Source organism: Sus scrofa, chromosome 11 (genome assembly GCF_000003025.6).
Source record: "Sus scrofa isolate TJ Tabasco breed Duroc chromosome 11, Sscrofa11.1, whole genome shotgun sequence".
Taxonomy (NCBI): domain Eukaryota; kingdom Metazoa; phylum Chordata; class Mammalia; order Artiodactyla; family Suidae; genus Sus; species Sus scrofa.
The window spans coordinates 13,307,818-13,327,132 of NC_010453.5; the positions used below are offsets into that span (position 1 = coordinate 13,307,818).

The window sequence follows — 19,315 nt, forward strand, 5'->3', positions numbered from 1 at the left end:
GCACCTCCTGCCCCCCAGAGGCCAGTCAAGCCCCTCCGTCTCCAGCCACCGGATCCAGCACCTCCTCAGCGGCACCCTCCCTCCCCCACTACACCCCCCCAACCACCGTCGCTGACCGCCACCGCCCAGTCCAGAAGGGACTGCCAGCACTAGTGAGGTGGGAGGCAGTGAGTGAGCAGTGGCAGCGGGGGCTGAGGCAGCAGGAGGGAGAAAGTGAAGCGGAGCCTGGCGCACACTCACACGCTCACCCCTGCACAGCTCGCTCACCCGTTCAGCTACTGCCTCTGCTGCTGGTGTAAAAAAGAAGGAGGAACCGAGTGGAGCCAAAGCTAAGTGCAGAAGCATCCTATTCTCAGGAGTTGAGATTAAAATAATGGAATAGGAGGACTGGAGCTCAACTTCTCTCCTGAAAACAACAAAATTCACAACTAAAGGCTGAGCAATCTTCAACCAAATGCACTGGAAACCATAAAAAAGACATCATACTCCAGAAGACAAAGAGGAGGCCACAAGAGGTAGGAGGGGCGATTACACAATATAAACAACCCCATACATCCTGGGTGGGAAGCCCCACAGACTGGAAGCTAACTGGTTCACAGAGACTCACCTATAGGAGTGAGAGTTCTGAGGCACACATCAAACACCCACGTGGGGGGATCTGGCAATGGGAGAAAGAGCCCCTAGAGCATCTGGCATTGATGGCCAGTGGGGCTTGCATGCCGGGACTGAGGGAAACAGAGACTGAAGGAAACGGAGACCACATTCCTAAAAGGCGCTCACAGACTTTCACGTGCACTGGGTCCCAGGGCAAAGCAAAGTCTCCATAGGAATCTGGGTCAAGCCTGACTGCAGTTCTTGGAGGACATCCTGGGAAAACAGGGGTGAATGTGGCTTGTTGTCGGGGAAGGACATTGGAGTCAAAGCTTTCTGGAATATTCAGCAGTGTGCCTTTCTCTGGAGGTGGCCATTTTGGGAAAATCTGGCCCCACCCAGCAGTCAGCACTGAGGAGCCCCAGGGCAAACAACAATCCAGGTGGGATCACAGCCCCACCCCTCAGTAAACAGGCTGCCTAAAGACCCCTCAGGCAAATAGCTGCCTCTAATCCCATCCAGAGACTAAACCCCACCCACCAGAGGGATGAGAATCAGCTTCACCTACCAGTGGGCAGGCATCAGCCCCTCCCATCAGAAAGCCTACAGCAAGCCCCCATGCTGAATTCAGCCACAGGGGGGAAGACACCAGAAGTAAGAGAGGCTACAACTCTATTAATTACAAAAAGGTCACCACTCCATATACCTATAAAAATGAAAAGACAGAGAGCTGTAACTCAGATGAAGGAGAAAGGAAAAACCCCAGAAAATCAGCTAAGTGATGAGGAGATTCTCAGCATCCAGGAAAAAGAATGTAGACTCTTGATGATGAAGATGATACAAGACATTGGCAAAGAGGGATAACTTACAGGAAACACTGAGCAAAGAGATACAAGATATAAAACTGAAACAAGAAGAGATGCAGAAGACAATCATGGAAATAAAAAAATCCACTAGAAGCAGCTCACAGCAGAATACAGGAGGCAGAAGAAGAAATAAGCAATGTGGAGGACAGGGTAGCAAAAATTACGGATGCAGAACAGAAAAGAGAAGAAAGATTGAAGACAAATGAGGAGAGTCTCAGAGAAACCTGGGACAACGTGAAACACACCAAGAGCTATATTATACGGGTGCCAGACGGAGAAGAGAGAGAGAAGGGGACAGAAAACATATTCCAAGGGATAACAGCCGAAAACTTCCCTCACATGGCAAAGGAACCACTCACTCAAATCCAGGAAGCACAACGAGTACCCTATAAAATAAACCCAAGGAGGAATACACTGAGACACACATTAATCAAACTGACCAAAATTAAAGACAAAATCTTGAAAGCAGCTAGGGAAAAGAAACAGATAACATACAAGGGAACCCCGATAAGGTTATCGGCAGATTTTTCAGCTGAAGCTCTGCAGGCCAGAAGGGAGTGGCATGATACACTTAGCGTGATGAAAGGAAAAAACCTCTAACCCAAGATTACTTGACCCAGCAAGGCTCTCTTTCAGATTTGAAGGAGAAATCAGCAGCTTCACAGATAAGCAAAAGCTGAGAGAATTCAGCAACACTAAACCAGCCTTACCACAAATACTAAAGGAACTTCTCTAGGCAGAAAAGAAGACAGCCACAGGAAACAAAAATTCCACAAATGACAAGGCTCACCCATAAAGGTATATATACAGTAAAGATACAAAATCATCCATGCAGTTATACCACCAAAATCAGACATCATGAGAAGAGGTGGGTACGAATGCAGGACCCTGGAGGTGAACTTGCAATTAAGAGACCAACAACTTCAAACAATCTCATATACATATAGACTCTTACATCAAAACTTCAGAATACCTGCAAACCAAAAATCTACAATTGATACACAAACAAAGAAAAATCAACATGAAAGACAGTCATCAAACCAGAAGAGGAGAGAACAAGAGAAGAAGGGAAGAAAAAAGAGCAACAAAAACAAATCCAAAGCAACTCATAAAATGGCAATAAGAACATACATATCAGTACTTACCTTAAATGTAAATGGACTAAACGCCCCAACCAAAAGACATAGACTGGCTGAATGGATACAAAAACAAGACCCATACATATGCTGTCTTCAGGAGACCCACTTCACTTCTAGGGACACATACAAGTTGAAAGTGAGAGGATGGAAGAAAATAGTTCATGCAAATGGGGATCAAAAGAAAGCTGGAGGAGCCATATGCATATCAGACAAAATAGACTTCAAAATGAAGAATATTTTAAGGGACAAGGAAGTTCAATCCATAATGATCAAAGGATCAATCCAAGAAGAAGATATAACAGTTTTAAATATCTACGCACCCAACACAGGTTCACCACAATATATAAGGCAACTGCTAACAACCTTAAAAGGACAGATTGACAATAACACAATCATAGTGGGGGACTTTAACACCCCACTTACAGCAATGGACAGATCAACCAGACAGAAAATCAATAAGGAAACACAGGCCCTGAATGATGCATTAAACCTGATGGACTTAATAGATATTTATAGGACATCCCCTCCAAAAGCAGCAGAATACACATTCTTCTCAAGTGCACATGGGACATCCTGTAAGACTGATCACATCCTGGGCTACAAATCCAACCTCGGTACCTTTAAGAAAATTGAAATCATATCAAGTGTCTTTTCCGACCATGACGCTACACAACTGGAAATCAGCAACAAGAAAAAATCTGCAAAAAACCCAAACGTGGAGACTCAACAACATGCTACTAAACAACCAATGGATCACTGAAGAAATCAAAGAGGAAATTTAAAAATCCCTAGAAGCAAATGACAACAAAGATACAACACTCCCAAACCTATGGGATGCAGCAAAAGCTGTTCTAAGAGGAAAGTTTACAGCAATACAAGCCCACCTCGGGAAACAAGAAAAAGCTCAAATAAACAAGCTAACTTTACAGCCAAAGCAGCTCAAGAGAGAAGAACAGACAAGACCTAAGGCTAGTAGAAGGAAAGAAATCATAAAGATCAGAGCAGAAATCAATGAAGTAGAAACAAAGAAAGCCATAGAAAAGATCAGTGAAACAAAAAGCTGGTTCTTTGAAAAGATCAACAAAATTGATAAATCCCTTAGCCAGACTTATCAAGAAAAAAGGAGACAGCAGTCACATCAATACAATTAGAAATGAAAAAGGAGAAGGAACAACAGACATCACAGAAATACAAAGGATCATAAGAGACTACTATATGCAACTACACACCAATAAAATGGAAAACCGAGAAGAAATGGACAAATTCTTAGAAAAGTACAATCTTCCAAGACTAAACCAAGATGAGATAGAAAAGATGAATGGACCAATCACAAGAACTGAAATTGAAACTGTGAGTAAAAAACTTCCAACAAACAAAAGTCCAGGACCAGATGGCTCCACAGGCGAATTCTATCAAACATTTAGAGAAGAACTAACACCTCTCCTTCTGAAACTCTTTCAAAAAATTGCAGAGGAAGGGACTCTCCCAAACTCATTCTGTGAGGCCACCATCACCCTGATACCAAAACTAGACAAAGATACCACCAAAAAAGACAACTACGGGCCAATTTCACTGCTGAACATCGATGCAAAAATCCTCCACAAAATACTAGCAAACCACATCCAACAATACATTAAAAGGATTGTACATCATGCTCACGTGGGATTTATCCCAGGGATGCATGGGTTCTTGAATACCCACAAATCCATCGGTGTGATACACCACATTAGCAAACTGAAGAATAAAAACCATATGATCCTCTCAATAGACACGGAAAAAGCCTTTGACAAAATCCAACACCCATTTCTGATAAAAACCCTTCAGAAATTCGGCATAGCGGGAACCTCCCTGAACATAATAAAGGCCATATATGACAAACCCACAGTGTACATCATTCTCAATGGCGAAAAGCTGAAAGAATTCCCTCTGAGATCAGGAACAAGACAAGGATGTTTGCTCTTGCCACTACTCTTTGACATAGTTCTGGAAGTCCTAGCCATGGCAATCAGAGAAGTAAAAGAAATAAAAGGACTCCAAATTGGAAAGGAAGAAGTAAAACTCTCACTATTTGCAGATGACGTGATACTATACCTAGAGAACCCTAAAGACTCTACCAGAAAACTCTTAGAGCTCATCCACAAATTTGGCAGAGTCGCAGGATACAAACCTAACACACAGAAATCAATGGCATTTCTCTACACTAACAATGAAAGAGCAGAAAGAGAAATTAGGGAAGCAATCCCGTTTACCATTGCATCCAAAAGAATAAAGTACCTTAGGAGTAAACCTACCTAAAGAGGCAAAAGACCTGTACTCTGAAAACTATAAGACACTGATGAAAGACATCACAGAGGACACAAATAGATGGAAAGATATACCATGCTCCTGGATTGGAAGAGTCAATCTTATCAAAATGACTAAACTACCTAAGGCAATCTACAGATTCAATGCAATCCCTATCAAATGACCAAGGACATTTTTCACAGAACTCAAACAAAATATTTTAAAGTTTGTTTGGAAGCACAAAAGACCCAGAATAGCCAAAGACATCCTGAAAAAGAAAAATGGAGCTGGAGGAATCAGGCTCCCGGACTTCAGACTATCCCACAAAGCAACACTCATCAAAACCGTATGGTACTGGTACAAAGACAGAAATACAGATCAGTGGAACAGAGTAGACAGTCCAGAATTCAACCCACGCACCTACAGCCAACTCATCTATGCCAAAGGAGGCAAGAATACACAATGGAGAAAGGACAGCTTGTTCAATAAGCGGTGCTGGGAAAACTGGACAGCCTCATGGAAAAGAATGAAATTGGAACACTCCCTAACACCATACACAAAAATAAACTCCAAATGGATTAAAGGCCTAGATATAAGACCAGATACCGTAAAACTCTTAGAGGAAAACATAGGCCACACACTCTCTGACATAAACAACGGCAACGTCTTCTCAGATCCACCTCTTAGAGTATTGACAATGAAAACAAAAATAAGCAAGTGGGACCTATTCAAACTGAAAAGTTTCTGCCCAGTAAAGGAAACCCTAAACAAAACAAAAAGACAACCCACAGAATGGAAGAAAATCTTTGCAAGTGAAGCAGCAGACAAGGGATTAATCTCCCAACTTTATAAACACCTTCTGCAGCTCCATACCAAAAAAGCAAACAACCCCATCAAAAAATGGGCAGAAGATCTAAACAGACAGTTCTGCAAAGAAGAGGTGGTACATATACACAATGGACTATTACTCAGCCATTAAAAGGAATGAAATACCAGCATTTTTAGCAACATGGATGGACCTAGAAATTATCACGCTGTGTGAAGTCAGTCAGACAATGAGATACCAACATCCAATGCTTTCACTGACATGTGGAATCTGCAAAAAGGACAGACTGAACTTGTTTGCAGAACAGATGCTGACTCACAGACATTGAAAAACTTATGGTCTCCGGAGGAGACAGTTTGGGGGGATGGTGGATGTGCTTATGGGATGGAAATCCTGTGAAACTGGATTGTGATGATCATTATACAACTACAGATGTGATAAATTCATTTGGGTAATAAAGAAAAGGAAAAAAGACATAAAAAGGAATGAATTTGGTAAATTGTGAGGAAGCAAAAGAGATAACATATTTTGGTTTTAAGTAAGTCTTTTGATCTTGTTCCTTAGTAAAAACTTAATCATAGGCTGATAAAATGGAATTTTGAGAAGAGCTGTGCATACATCATTGTAAAATGATATTAGAAAAAAATTAAACAATTCAAAGAAACTCTTTTTTTTCTCTTTTGGGGAATAGGGTAAGTTGCCATTTTCACTGGCCATGAGAACTGACTTATGTTTCATCACTATTCACCACTTTTAGAAACAGATGAGACAATGCTTATCTTCTTAAAGACCACTGAAGATGTGAGTACCAATCAATTTTATGTGAATCTTAATACACAAATTTTTGATAAGATTACGGTATTAATTAAGAGACTTGGAAATTTGAAACTTCATACAAAATTAAGAACCTCTTAAAAAATATATATATATATATATCAGGGAATTTTATTACTGGGCCACAAGATGGAGGTATATGACTCTTCTTGAAACACAGATGAGCTGAAATTTGAGACAAAAAACACTTCTGGAAGGAAACAAGCCTTAACGTTCCATTAAGTGTACATAAATACTAAAGCAAGCTGTAAACTAACTTTAGAATTCTCAGGATAAATATCGTATAGGAGATCATATTCCATGGTTTAAATAAATAAAAATTCTGAATTTACTATTGAATACAATTGATTCAATTTTTATTGTCTTGGGTTTTCTATGGTATTTTGCTAGTTTAGTCTTTAAAAAGTCAATAAAAATTAGTCAGCAGAGAGCAGTTTGAAGTTATGATTTAATTTTAAATTTCCTTAATGCAAAACTAAAACTAAGGATGACAGAATCAAAAAATTCTAATAAGTGAAAATTACCATGATGCATTTTAGTATTAAAAAGAGCAAACTATCTTCCCTTCAGTAGAATCTTACTGAAATATGAATTTTTAAATTTTAATGCAAATATAAAAAAGATCAAAGATCACACTTTAAAAAATAATGCCAGGTTTATTTTTCTAGAAAAAAAAATTTAAAGCAAAGTAGTCTGGCAGAGAGAAGGAACATACAAAAAGCTACTATGATAATTTTCAGAAGTTATTTAATATCTGTAGCCCAGGTTTCAGGCTAAGTTAATATAGTTAATTGTTTCAGGGAACGGATTTATTTCCACTCCTATTCAGTAATACTACAAAACAGTTTTTAGTCTTGTGAGATTTTATCAGCCAAGTGAATTTCAGTATCCTAGGAAAATGAGAATGAATGCAGTTAACCATCTTCTGAATACTGAAAACAAAAATTAATGCAATGAATTCACCATTGCTATTAATGCCTGCCTGTGTCTATGTTCTTACTTTTAAGGAGATAGTGTGATGTGGTATTAAAAATGTGAAATAAGGGGTCACACATGGGATTGAAGTTAACTAAGCCTGAAAGAGGAATTTATCTCTGAGACTGTCTCCCTTCCATGTTTTTGCTTTTGCAAGGTAAAAATAAACTCACCTGGTCATTTTTTTTTTTTTTTTTTTTTTTGGCCACACCTGAGGTATATGTAAGTTCCCAGGGCAGCAATCAAATCTGAGCCGCAGAGGCAACCTAAGCCACTGCTAAATTAACCCACTGAGCCAGGCCAGGGATTGAACCCACATCGCTGCAGAACAACACTCAGTCCTTAACCCACTGTGCCACAGCAGGAACTCCCCACTGGGTGATTTTGAAGATTCGGTGAGATAGAGATTTAAGGCATCTGTCATTAATGGGGGAAGTTGGTTCCTATCCTTTTCCCATTGTTTTTCCTTTCTGATTAACATTATGAATTGACATGTTAAAATACGTTTTAAAAATATTCTTGAGTCACAAAATCTGTGCGTAGTTTGACATATATCAGGATTGCTTCTGAGGGAGTATGAATGTACTGAGATGTAATTATTTTTCTTTGTGTGATTTGCATGTCATTTCATGCTTGGGAAGAACATTTTCTTTAGCTAGAGTTGGATGCTTTAGGCCATAGAGGTTTGGAAATAAGAAATTTGTATTTAAGCAATAGGGTGAAGGGATGGTTCTAGTAAGTATGGGCAAATATAACTCAGGTTCTGTGGGCAGTCATTTTTGTTTTATTAAGAATTCCCATCGTGGTGCAGCAGAAACGAATCCGACGAGGAACCATGAGGTTGCAGGTTCGATCCCTGGCCTCACTCAGTGGGTTAAGGATCTGGCGTTGCCGTGAGCTGTGGTGTAGGTGGCAGACGTGGCTCAGATCCTGCGTTGCTGTGGCTCTGGTGCAGGCTGGCAGCTACAGCTCCAATTAGACCCCTAGCCTGGGAACCTCCATATGCGGCAGGTGCAGCCCTAAAAGGACAAAAGACAAAAAAAAAAAAGAAAGAATTTACCATTTTTAGAGGAATTCAAGATTCAGAGCAAAATTGAAGGGGAAGACAAAGAGATTTCCCTTATAACCCTGTCCTCACACACTCATAGTTTTCCCCATTATCAACCTCCCCCAGCAGGTGGTACATTTGTTACAACTGAAGAACCTGCACTGACACATCTTTATCACTCACAGTCCGTCGTTTCTATTATGGCCACTATTTGTGTAGTATGTTCTCTGGGTTTTGAACAGCAAGGAGGAGGCAGTGAGAGTAACTAGAAGCCAGGGAATGCTGAGGGAGAACAGAAGCCCAAGGCCAGCAGCTAGAGTGGGGGGAGGGAGGAGGAGGCATGGAGCCTGGGGGCTTTCTGGTGGTATCTGTCAGTCTCTGCTGTTCCTTGGCTTGTGCCAAGGGCTGAGTAATTCCAATCTCTAGCTCCACTTTTACATGACTCGCTTCCTGTATCTCAGTGTCTTCACATGATCATGTGCTGATGAGGTTTCTACTCCAGCATGACCTCATTCTAACTAATCCCATCCGCAAAGACCCTATTTCCAAATAAGTTCATATTCCAAGATGTCTGGGATTAGGAGTTCAAAATATCTTTTTCTGGAGAGGTACCATTCAACCCATAATATAGGCACTCTCTGCAATAAACATAGTGATAATTTTTGGTAATTGGTGACATGATTAAATATTATATGATAGAGCTGCCACCAATAATACCTAGCATGGTTGCAACCTTTTTGTTGGGTAAAGATCAGCTGAACTTCAAAAGGATTTACTCTTATAAGGGAAGGCCTTAAGTCTTATAATTATCACTGAAGTGACCCAGAACAGAATTGAACAATCTGTTTATAAGAGTATTATAATAAAGGACATTTAATTTTAAAAAAGACCTAAGTGGGTAAGAGGTGTTTAATTTCTTTTTCTTTTTTTGGTCTTTTTGTCTTTTTAAGGGCTGCACCCACAGCATATGGAGATTCCCAGGCTAGGGGTCTAATTGGAGCTATAGCCACCAGCCTACACCAGAGCCACAGCAACACGGGATCCCAGTTGCATCTGTGACCTGCACCACAGCTCACGGCAACGCCAGATGCTTGACCCACTGAGCAAGGCCAGGGATCGAACCCACAACCTCATGGTTCCTAGTTGGATTCGTTAACCACTGAGCCACAATGGGAACTCCAAGGTGTTTAATTTCTTCAAGCCATTCACATGTTAACCTTTGACTGATAAAGTGATGTGCAATGACTGGGGGCTCCTCTACCTTTATTTAAAAATAATGAACTAAGTAGAATTATAACATGGTAGACCTAGGTTAGGAATAAAGACATTTTTCCATGAATGAGATCATGTTTGTTTACAGTGTTACTGAGAAATTTGTGGAATTGCACTTGGCAGCCTTTTCTGAAATAACTTAAGTTGGTTGTCTGTTAAGATAAGGAAAATGGGCCATGTGACCAACCAGGGACGTTCCTTCCTTAACCTGGTGTCTAGGAAAAATATTTTGGAAGGAGATGTGTGCTTTAAGATGACTGTTTTCTTGGTGAATTATATTGCAAGTCTGGCACAGTGTGCAGAATATTCCTTGGCAGGGCAGCTTTCAAGGCAGGTGCCCAGGGCACACCTATGTGCCACAGAAGCAGACCTCTCTGTCTGCAGGCTCCTCCTGACTTGTTAGGACAAGACAATGGCAGTATTTGGATCACAGAACTAATGATAAAGGAAAAGACCGACTAGTGAGAGGCCTTCTCTGCCAGGAGCAAAGTCCTCATTTCAATAGAAGTGTTAGGTTGCTTTAGAGCAGGAAGGGCTCTGCAGCTCTGAAAGAAAGGGCTCTGGGGACTCACAGCGACATTTTCTCACTCTTTATCTCTCCTTTCTCTCGGTCCACTGTGTGGACTGTCAAGCTTCCTTCACATAGCTGGTTCCCTGCAGTCAAATGTCACTGCCGTTTTCCTCTCCTTCCCACTCTGGTTTTGGTCTATCACTGATTTTTAAGCCCATGAATTATGCCTTTTATTCTCTTCTTTGCTTAGTGAGTCCCTTAAGGGAAGCAGCTTGCTGTGCTCTTTTAAAAGGAAGTAAAAAGGCAAGGGGCTGTTTCAGGATGTGGTTCCTCCATAAAGACTGCAGTTTGGTGCATTTACAGATGGATCTACATATTGTTCTCTGTACACATACTTTCTAGACATATAAAAATAAAGGATGCAAAATGCTGAAGGTTGCATTGTCAGAACAAGTATTCTGAATTTCACTCTTGAAATACCAAGAAGAAATTCATTCCTCTAGATTCCCACTTGGGAAAGAGAATTTAATTAAAAGGTCCTGTAGCAGCCCTTGCAGCAGTAAATTAAGGATTGAGAAGAACCCCTGGGTGAACACGGTCATATCTGTAAGATTTGTTGGTAGCTTCCTGCAAGTCATGAAGATTAAGGAACAAGACATTTTGATAATTAAGTATGAAGTCTATTAGCATTGTTCGTTCAGTACTGATATTGGTAGGTGGTGTTAACTCACTGCTCCTCATTCCCTGCCCTGACTTAACTGAATGTATTTGTGTGGCAACTGGTCAGGCATGAGTTGACCATGGGACAGCTCTGCAGTCCCAGAGCTGAGTGATGCTAAGTGACCCTAACAGAGACCATGTTTCCTGCTTTCACTATGTGCTCAAGAGAAAGTGGAAAATATATGTGAAAGAAAATTCACATTTTACAGCAAGACAAAAAACATTTAAACATAAAAATTCCTCTCTGCCCTCTGGCCTCCCCTCTCCCTCACCATGCATTATGCATCCACCAGACCTCCGCCATCGGCAGGAATACCTGCTCAACCATAAACAGCAATGTTTTCTTAGCATCAACAAGACAGCTCCTTAAAAGATAACATCCCTTCTTGATCTTGTAAGGTCACATGATCCGCCAGGATGGCACTCAGATCTGGATTATGTAAACTGTCAATATATGACATTTGATGAAAAGCAGTTTGTGTAACTGTGCCTTGTTTTCTAACCAGTGGAACAGTTCTCAGAGCTGAGAGGCTCTTCTCAGGTTATAATCCTCAAATTTGGCTCAAATAAAATTTTCTAATTCTTTCTTAGATCGACTGATTAATTTTTCATGGACAATAAAACTCAAGAAGTTAAAACCATTTTTTTATGACTATGTTAGAAGATCTAGTATTTGGGGGTTCAGTATATTACCCATTAACTTAAGCATCCTATTTGGAAACCTGGTCTATAGCCTTAAGAATGTTTCATATTAATTAAACACTGGCAAAATATTATTGTGTTAACATCTTTTTAATGTAATTAAATGATCTAAACCTCTTGAATAACAAGTAGAAACATAGGCTTTTAGTTTTTAAAGCTGAGCTAGGGAGTTCCAGTTGTGGCTCAGTGTAACGAACCCAACCAGTATCCATGAGGATGCCGATTTGATCCCTGGCCCCACTCAGTGGGTTAGGGATCTGGTGTTGCCGTAGGTTGCAGACATGGCTCAGATCTAGTGTTGCTGTGGCTGTGGCTGTGGCTAGCAGCTATAGCTCCAACTGGACCCCTAGCCTGGGAATTTCTGTATGCTGTAGGTGCAGCCTTGATAAGAAAAAATTTTTAAAAATTTAAAAATTTAAACAATAAAAAGCTGAGCTAGGTATGCTTTACAAAAAAAACCAACAACAAAAAAAACCCCAGTAATTTCTAATTAAAGTTGCAAGCTGGAAATGCTTGTGAGACTGGAGATTGCCGATGATGGTAGGACACACTCAAGTTTGAGAACTTCAGTATTTTAATACTGACAAGGATATCTGCTGATAAAATATGTTAAAATTTGACAAGTAATAGAAGAAAAGAAAGCTATAAAAATGTTGCTTGTTTTATGATCCTTGTTTCAATAAGCTGCCTCTGGTGGGATTTTCATGATTTCATGATTTTGGTGGGATTTATCATGATTTTCATGATATATAACAAGGCATTTCTTAATTATGGGCTTGCTTCCTACAATAAAAGTGTTGCTCAATAAAGTGTTTCTGCTTCATTTATGCTTTCTCCCATAAAGCATTCCAAATGAAAGGTTAATTTACCTGGCATTCCCAATCATCCATAAAAGGAAGTCCAACGTTAAAAAAAAAAAAGAGTTAGTGATTTTTTCAGGGCTAGTTCTATCAGTATTACCCAGAGGCCATAAATAGCAAGATAAGATCAAAATGATGGGCTCCCAGAGGAGACCAAACAGTAACCCTGAGAACAGTGGCTTCAGGGCTGAAGGGAGTGAGGGGCAGCTGACATTCAGGCAGCTGCTGGTGACAAGTACGTCAACCACAAGTGGGAAGGCTTAGAGAAAATACCTCCAAGAATGTATAAACTTTACCTCCAGTTCATCTTCAATTTTCTGCTTCAAAAATGTGGCCTAAATATAAGCAAGTTGGGATGAGAGCCCACAGGAAGCCAGCCTGTTAAACAAGGGCTGTGAGAGACAGGAATCTAAGAGGCAGCTGAAAACAGTGGTGGTGGGATCTGCAAAAGCTCTTGAGAAAAACCAGAAGATGGGTACACAACATGGAAGGTAGTGTTGCAAGGTCATCAGCCTTTTCAGGGAAACCAGAGAGGGCAATGGAAAGCACTGGGAATGGGAAACAAAAGACCCAAGTGTTTTCTCAGCTCTGTCACTTGAAACACCGGGCAAGGTAAACAAGCTTTTTTTTTTTAAAGGAAATGGTTGAGCTAAAGGATTTCTAGGGTCCCTTTCCAATGTAATGCCATCCTCTAAGCCACGCCTTGATTATACAAAATGACTGTCATTGGTACTTCAGAGTCACCTTTTAGTTAATGGTTATGTATATATCACCTTTGCTTTTTTTGTATGCCTACACAGTGGACTATCAGTTGGCTTAACCCAATCGAAAATAAATTCTCAGTGAACGCAACTACTCTTTGCACTTTTTTCACATGTAACTCCTCCATTAATATTACAACCTTAATTTGCTTTTTGTCATATAAAAGTATATATATAGTTTACATATATATTTTACATATATATATTTACAAATAATACATATTATTTAGTTCTGTCTAAAAGCTCAATATATAAAATTTTACTAAGAGAATGCAAACCAAAATAGGTCCTCTCGTCATGGAAACACAGTCTGGATGAAGAGTAAATGTATAGCATTGAGTTTGATTAGGTTTGATTAGCATTGAGTTTGCCCAGAGGCTTAGCTTGGCAGAGCAGGGGCAGGGTTGAGAACAGGACAAGAACCGAGAGAGATTCCCAATATTTATTTGGTTTGTCACAAGTTCCCAAAGTTAAGAAGATCCATTACCCAAGATCAGTAAACTTTACCTAGCTACAGAAAAGGGATGAATTGAGGTCACAATTCATTGCGAATTATCTTTTCTCTGCATAGGCTTGGATCAAAATATTCAAATTCAGAGATAGAGAAATAAAAAGAAATTTGTTTTTTTGACTAGTAATGTATAGAAAAGAATGTTCTTTAACTTATGCCATTTACCCCTTGAATCACTGCTTTCATAGGAAAGCCCAAGTCAGCGTTAAGCTCCCATTTGCATCTAAGAAATAATGGTAACATATTCCTAAAAATATGTCAACAGTGGGAGGATTCTGGGGGAGCAGGAGGGATAGTCAGAAACCAAATTCTTAGAGTGGTCCTCCATAATTTTGGTGGAAGCACAGATGGATCTCTTAAAATATTAGAGCAGGGCCCTATATTTTGTTACAAGTTTCATGGCATTAAAACCCAAGAATCCTTCTGCTATTGCCCAAAACTAAAATATTGAAGACAACTTTCTTTTTTGTGTGGCTTTCATTTGGGGGCCCAGAAATGATATTTAAATTGAAATCCTTCTATGAAAGATAGCATGGTAAGATAGTACTAACAATAGCCCTTGCAGGGACTGATTAAATAATTTTCTTATGAATATAAGAATAAGATGAGAAAAAAGGACAACTATGTTTTGATGTGGAAGGTTGTAAGCCACAGTGTGGCTTCCCTGAAACATTTCCTGTTTATTCCAAGGAAAACATTAATTATATCTTGCATTGTTCTCATGGCATCTCGCATATAACTAAATGGTTATGATAATATGTCATATAATATGATTACATTAAGATGTTCTCCCATCCCTGTCTCCCACATTAGAAATGATGCCTTCAAGATCATACTGGTTAGAGATGGGATTAAGATGACAGAATAGACGAGCTGGAGCTCAACTTCTCCCCTGAAAACAACAAAATTCACAACTAAAGGTTGAGCAATCTTCAACCAAATTCACTGGAAACCTTAAAAAAGATATCCTACTCCAGAAGACAAAGAGGAGGCCACATCAAGAGGTAGGAGGGGCGATTATGCAATATAAACAACCCCATACGTCCTGGGTGGGAAGCCCCACAGACTGGAAACTAACTGGTTCACAGAGACTCACCTACAGGAGTGAGAATTCTGAGCCCCACATAAAACTCCCACGTGTGGGGATCTGGCACTGGGAGAAAGAGACCCTGGAGCATCTGGCATCGATGGCTAGTGGGGCTTGTGCACAGGAGCTCCACAGGACTGGGGGAAACCGAGACCCCATTCTTAAAAGGCGCACACAGACTTTCACATGCACTGGATCCCAGGGCAAAGCAGTCTCCATAGGAATCAGGGTCAAACCTGACTGCAGTCCTTGGAGGATATCCTGGGAAAACAGGGGTGAATGCGGCTTGTTGTGGAGGAAAGGCATTGGAGGCAAACCTCTCAGGAATAGTCATCATCATGCCTTTCTCTGGAGGTGGCCATTTTGGGAAAATCTGGCCCCACCCAGCAGTCAGCACTGAGAAGCCCCAGGGCAAACAACAATCCAGGTGGGATCACAGCCCCGCCCCTCAGTAAACAGGTTGCCTAAAGACCCCTCAGGCAAATAGCTGCCTCTACTCCCATCCAGAGTCTAAGCCCCAGCCACTAGCAGAATTAGAATCAGCTCCACCTACTAGGGGGCAGGCATCAGCCCCTCCCATCAGGAAGCCTACAGCAAGCCCCCATACAAACTTCAGCCACAAGGGGGGAAGACACCAGAAGTAAGAGAGGCTACAACTCTATTATCTGTAAAAAGGTCACCACACCAAAAACCTATAAAAACGAAAAGACAGAGAGCTGTAACTCAGATGAGGGAGAAAGGAAAAACCCCAGAAAATCAGCTAAGTGATGAAGAGATTCTCAGCATCCAGGAAAAAGAATGTAGACTCTTGATGCTGAAGATGACGCAAAACATTGGAAATAAACTGGAGGCAAAGAGGGATAACTTTCAGGAAACACTGAGCAAAGAGATACAAGATATAAAACTGAAACAAGAAGAGATGAAAAATACAATAACTGAAATAAAAAAATCCACTAGAAGCAGCTCACAGCAGAATACAGGAGGCAGAAGAACAAATAAGCGAGGTGGAGGACGGGGCAGCAGAAATTACGGATGCGGAACAGAAAAGAGAAGAAAGATTGAAAACAAATGAAGAGAGTCTCAGGGAACTCTGGGACAACGTGAAACGCACCAAGAGCTATATTATATGGGTGCCAGACGGAGAAGAGAGAGAGAAGGGGACAGAAAACATATTCCAAGGGATAACAGCCGAAAACTTCCCTCACATGGCAAAGGAACCACTCACTCAAATCCAGGAAGCACAACGAGTACCCTATAAAATAAACCCAAGGAGGAATACACCGAGACACACATTAATCAAACTGACCAAAATTAAAGACAAAATCTTGAAAGCAGCTTGGGAAAAGAAACAGATAACATACAAGGGAACCCCGATAAGGTTATCCGCAGATTTTTCAGCAGAAGCTCTGCAGGCCAGAAGGGAGTGGCATGATACACTTAGCGTGATGAAAGGAAAAAACCTCCAACCCAAGATTACTTGACCCAGCAAGGCTCTCTTTCAGATTTGAAGGAGAAATCAGCAGCTTCACAGATAAGCAAAAGCTGAGAGAATTCAGCAACACTAAACCAGCCTTACCACAAATACTAAAGGAACTTCTCTAGGCAGAAAAGGAAAGACAGCCACAGGAAACAAAAATTCCACAAATGACAAGGCTCACCCATAAAGGTATATGTACAGTAAAGATACAAAATCATCCATGCGCAGTTATACCACCAAAATCAGACATCATGAGAAGAGGTGGGTACGAATGCAGGACCCTGGAGGTGAACCTGCAATTAAGAGACCAACAACTTAAAACAATCTCATATACATATAGACTCTTACATCAAAACTTCAGAATACCTGCAAACCAAAAATCTACAATTGATACACAAACAAAAAAAATCAACACGAAAGACAGTCATCAAACCAGAAGAGGAGAGAACAAGAGAAGAAGGGAAGAAAAAAGAGCAACAAAAACAAATCCAAAGCAACTCATAAAATGGCAATAAGAACATACATATCAGTACTTACCTTAAATGTAAATGGACTAAACGCCCCAACCAAAAGACATAGACTGGCTGAATGGATACAAAAACAAGACCCATATATATGCTGTCTTCAGGAGACCCACTTCACTTCTAGGGACACATACAAGTTGAATGTGAGAGGATGGAAGAAAATAGTTCATGCAAATGGGGCTCAAAAGAAAGCTGGAGGAGCCATATGCATATCAGACAAAATAGACTTCAAAATGAAGAATATTTTAAGGGACAAGGAAGGTCACTCCATAATGATCAAAGGATCAATCCAAGAAGAAGATATAACAGTTTTAAATATCTACGCACCCAACACAGGTTCACCACAATATATAAGGCAACTGCTAACAACCTTAAAAGGACAGATTGACAATAACACAATCATAGTGGGGGACTTTAACACCCCACTTACAACAATGGACAGATCAACCAGACAGAAAATCAATAAGGAAACACGGGCCCTGAATGATGCATTAAACCTGATGGACTTAATAGATATTTATAGGACATCCCCTCCAAAAGCAGCAGAATACACATTCTTCTCAAGTGCACATGGGACATCCTGTACGACTGATCACATCCTGGGCTACAAATCCAACCTTGGTAACTTTAAGAAAATTGAAATCATATCAAGTGTCTTTTCCGACCATGACGCTACACAACTGGAAATCAGCAACAAGAAAAAAATCTGCAAAAAACCCAAACATGTGGAGACTCAACAACATGCTACTAAACAACCAGTGGATCACTGAAGAAATCAAAGAGGAAATTTAAAAATCCCTAGAAGCAAATGACAACAAAGATACGACACTCCCAAACCTATGGGATGCAGCAAAAGCTGTTCTAAGAGGAAAGTTTACAGCAATACAAGCCCACCTCGGGAAACAAGAAAAAGCTCAAATAAACAAGCTAACTTTACAGCCAAAGCAGCTCAAGAGAGAAGAACAGACAAGACCTAAGGCTAGTAGAAGGAAAGAAATCATAAAGATCAGAGCAGAAATCAATGAAGTAGAAACAAAGAAAGCCATAGAAAAGATCAGTGAAACAAAAAGCTGGTTCTTTGAAAAGATCAACAAAATTGATAAATCCCTTAGCCAGACTTATCAAGAAAAAAGGAGACAGCAGTCACATCAATACAATTAGAAATGAAAAAGGAGAAGGAACAACAGACATCACAGAAATACAAAGGATCATAAGAGACTACTATATGCAACTACACACCAATAAAATGGAAAACCGAGAAGAAATGGACAAATTCTTAGAAAAGTACAATCTTCCACGACTAAACCAAGATGAGATAGAAAAGATGAATGGACCAATCACAAGAACTGAAATTGAAACTGTGAGTAAAAAACTTCCAACAAACAAAAGTCCAGGACCAGATGGCTCCACAGGCGAATTCTATCAAACATTTAGAGAAGAGCTAACACCTCTCCTTCTGAAACTCTTTCAAAGAATTGCAGAGGAAGGGACTCTCCCAAACTCATTCTGTGAGGCCACCATCACCCTGATACCAAAACCAGACAAAGATCCCACCAAAAAAGACAACCACGGGCCAATTTCACTGCTGAACATCGATGCAAAAATCCTCCACAAAATACTAGCAAACCACATCCAACAATACATTAAAAGGATTGGGCATCATGCTCACGTGGGATTTATCCCAGGGATGCATGGGTTCTTGAATACCCACAAATCCATCGGTGTGATACACCACATTAGCAAACTGAAGAATAAAAACCATATGATCCTCTCAATAGACACGGAAAAAGCCTTTGACAAAATCCAACACCCATTTCTGATAAAAACCCTTCAGAAAGTGGGCATAGCGGGAACCTACCTGAACATAATAAAGGCCATATATGACAAACCCACAGTGTACATCATTCTCAATGGCGAAAAGCTGAAAGAATTCCCGCTGAGATCAGGAACAAGACAAGGATGTTTGCTCTTGCCAGTACTCTTTGACATAGTTCTGGAAGTCCTAGCCATGGCAATCAGAGAAGTAAAAGAAATAAAAGGACTCCAAATTGGAAAGGAAGAAGTAATACTCTCACTATTTGCAGATGACATGATACTATACCTAGAGAACCCTAAAGACTCTACCAGAAAACTCTTAGAGCTCATCCACAAATTTGGCAGAGTCGCAGGATACAAAACTAACACACAGAAATCAATGGCATTTCTCTACACTAACAATGAAAGAGCAGAAAGAGAAATTAGGGAAGCAATCCCGTTTACCATTGCATCCAAAAGAATAAAGTACCTTAGGAGTAAACCTACCTAAAGAGGCAAAAGACCTGTACTCTG

At 40.3% G+C, this 19,315-nt stretch overlaps 1 protein-coding gene and 1 long non-coding RNA gene across 5 annotated transcripts in view; one reads left to right on the forward strand and one right to left on the reverse strand.

Moving 5' to 3' along the window:
* LOC102166397 overlaps window positions 1-14,866 on the forward strand; it is a 69,948-nt gene extending 55,082 nt beyond the window's left edge. Inside the window, exon 3 of the long non-coding RNA XR_001299488.2 lies at window positions 14,713-14,866. This is a non-coding gene — a long non-coding RNA (uncharacterized LOC102166397). The remainder of the gene's footprint in view (window positions 1-14,712) is intronic.
* TRPC4 (transient receptor potential cation channel subfamily C member 4) overlaps window positions 1-19,315 on the reverse strand; it is a 218,714-nt gene that overhangs the window by 7,530 nt on the left and 191,869 nt on the right.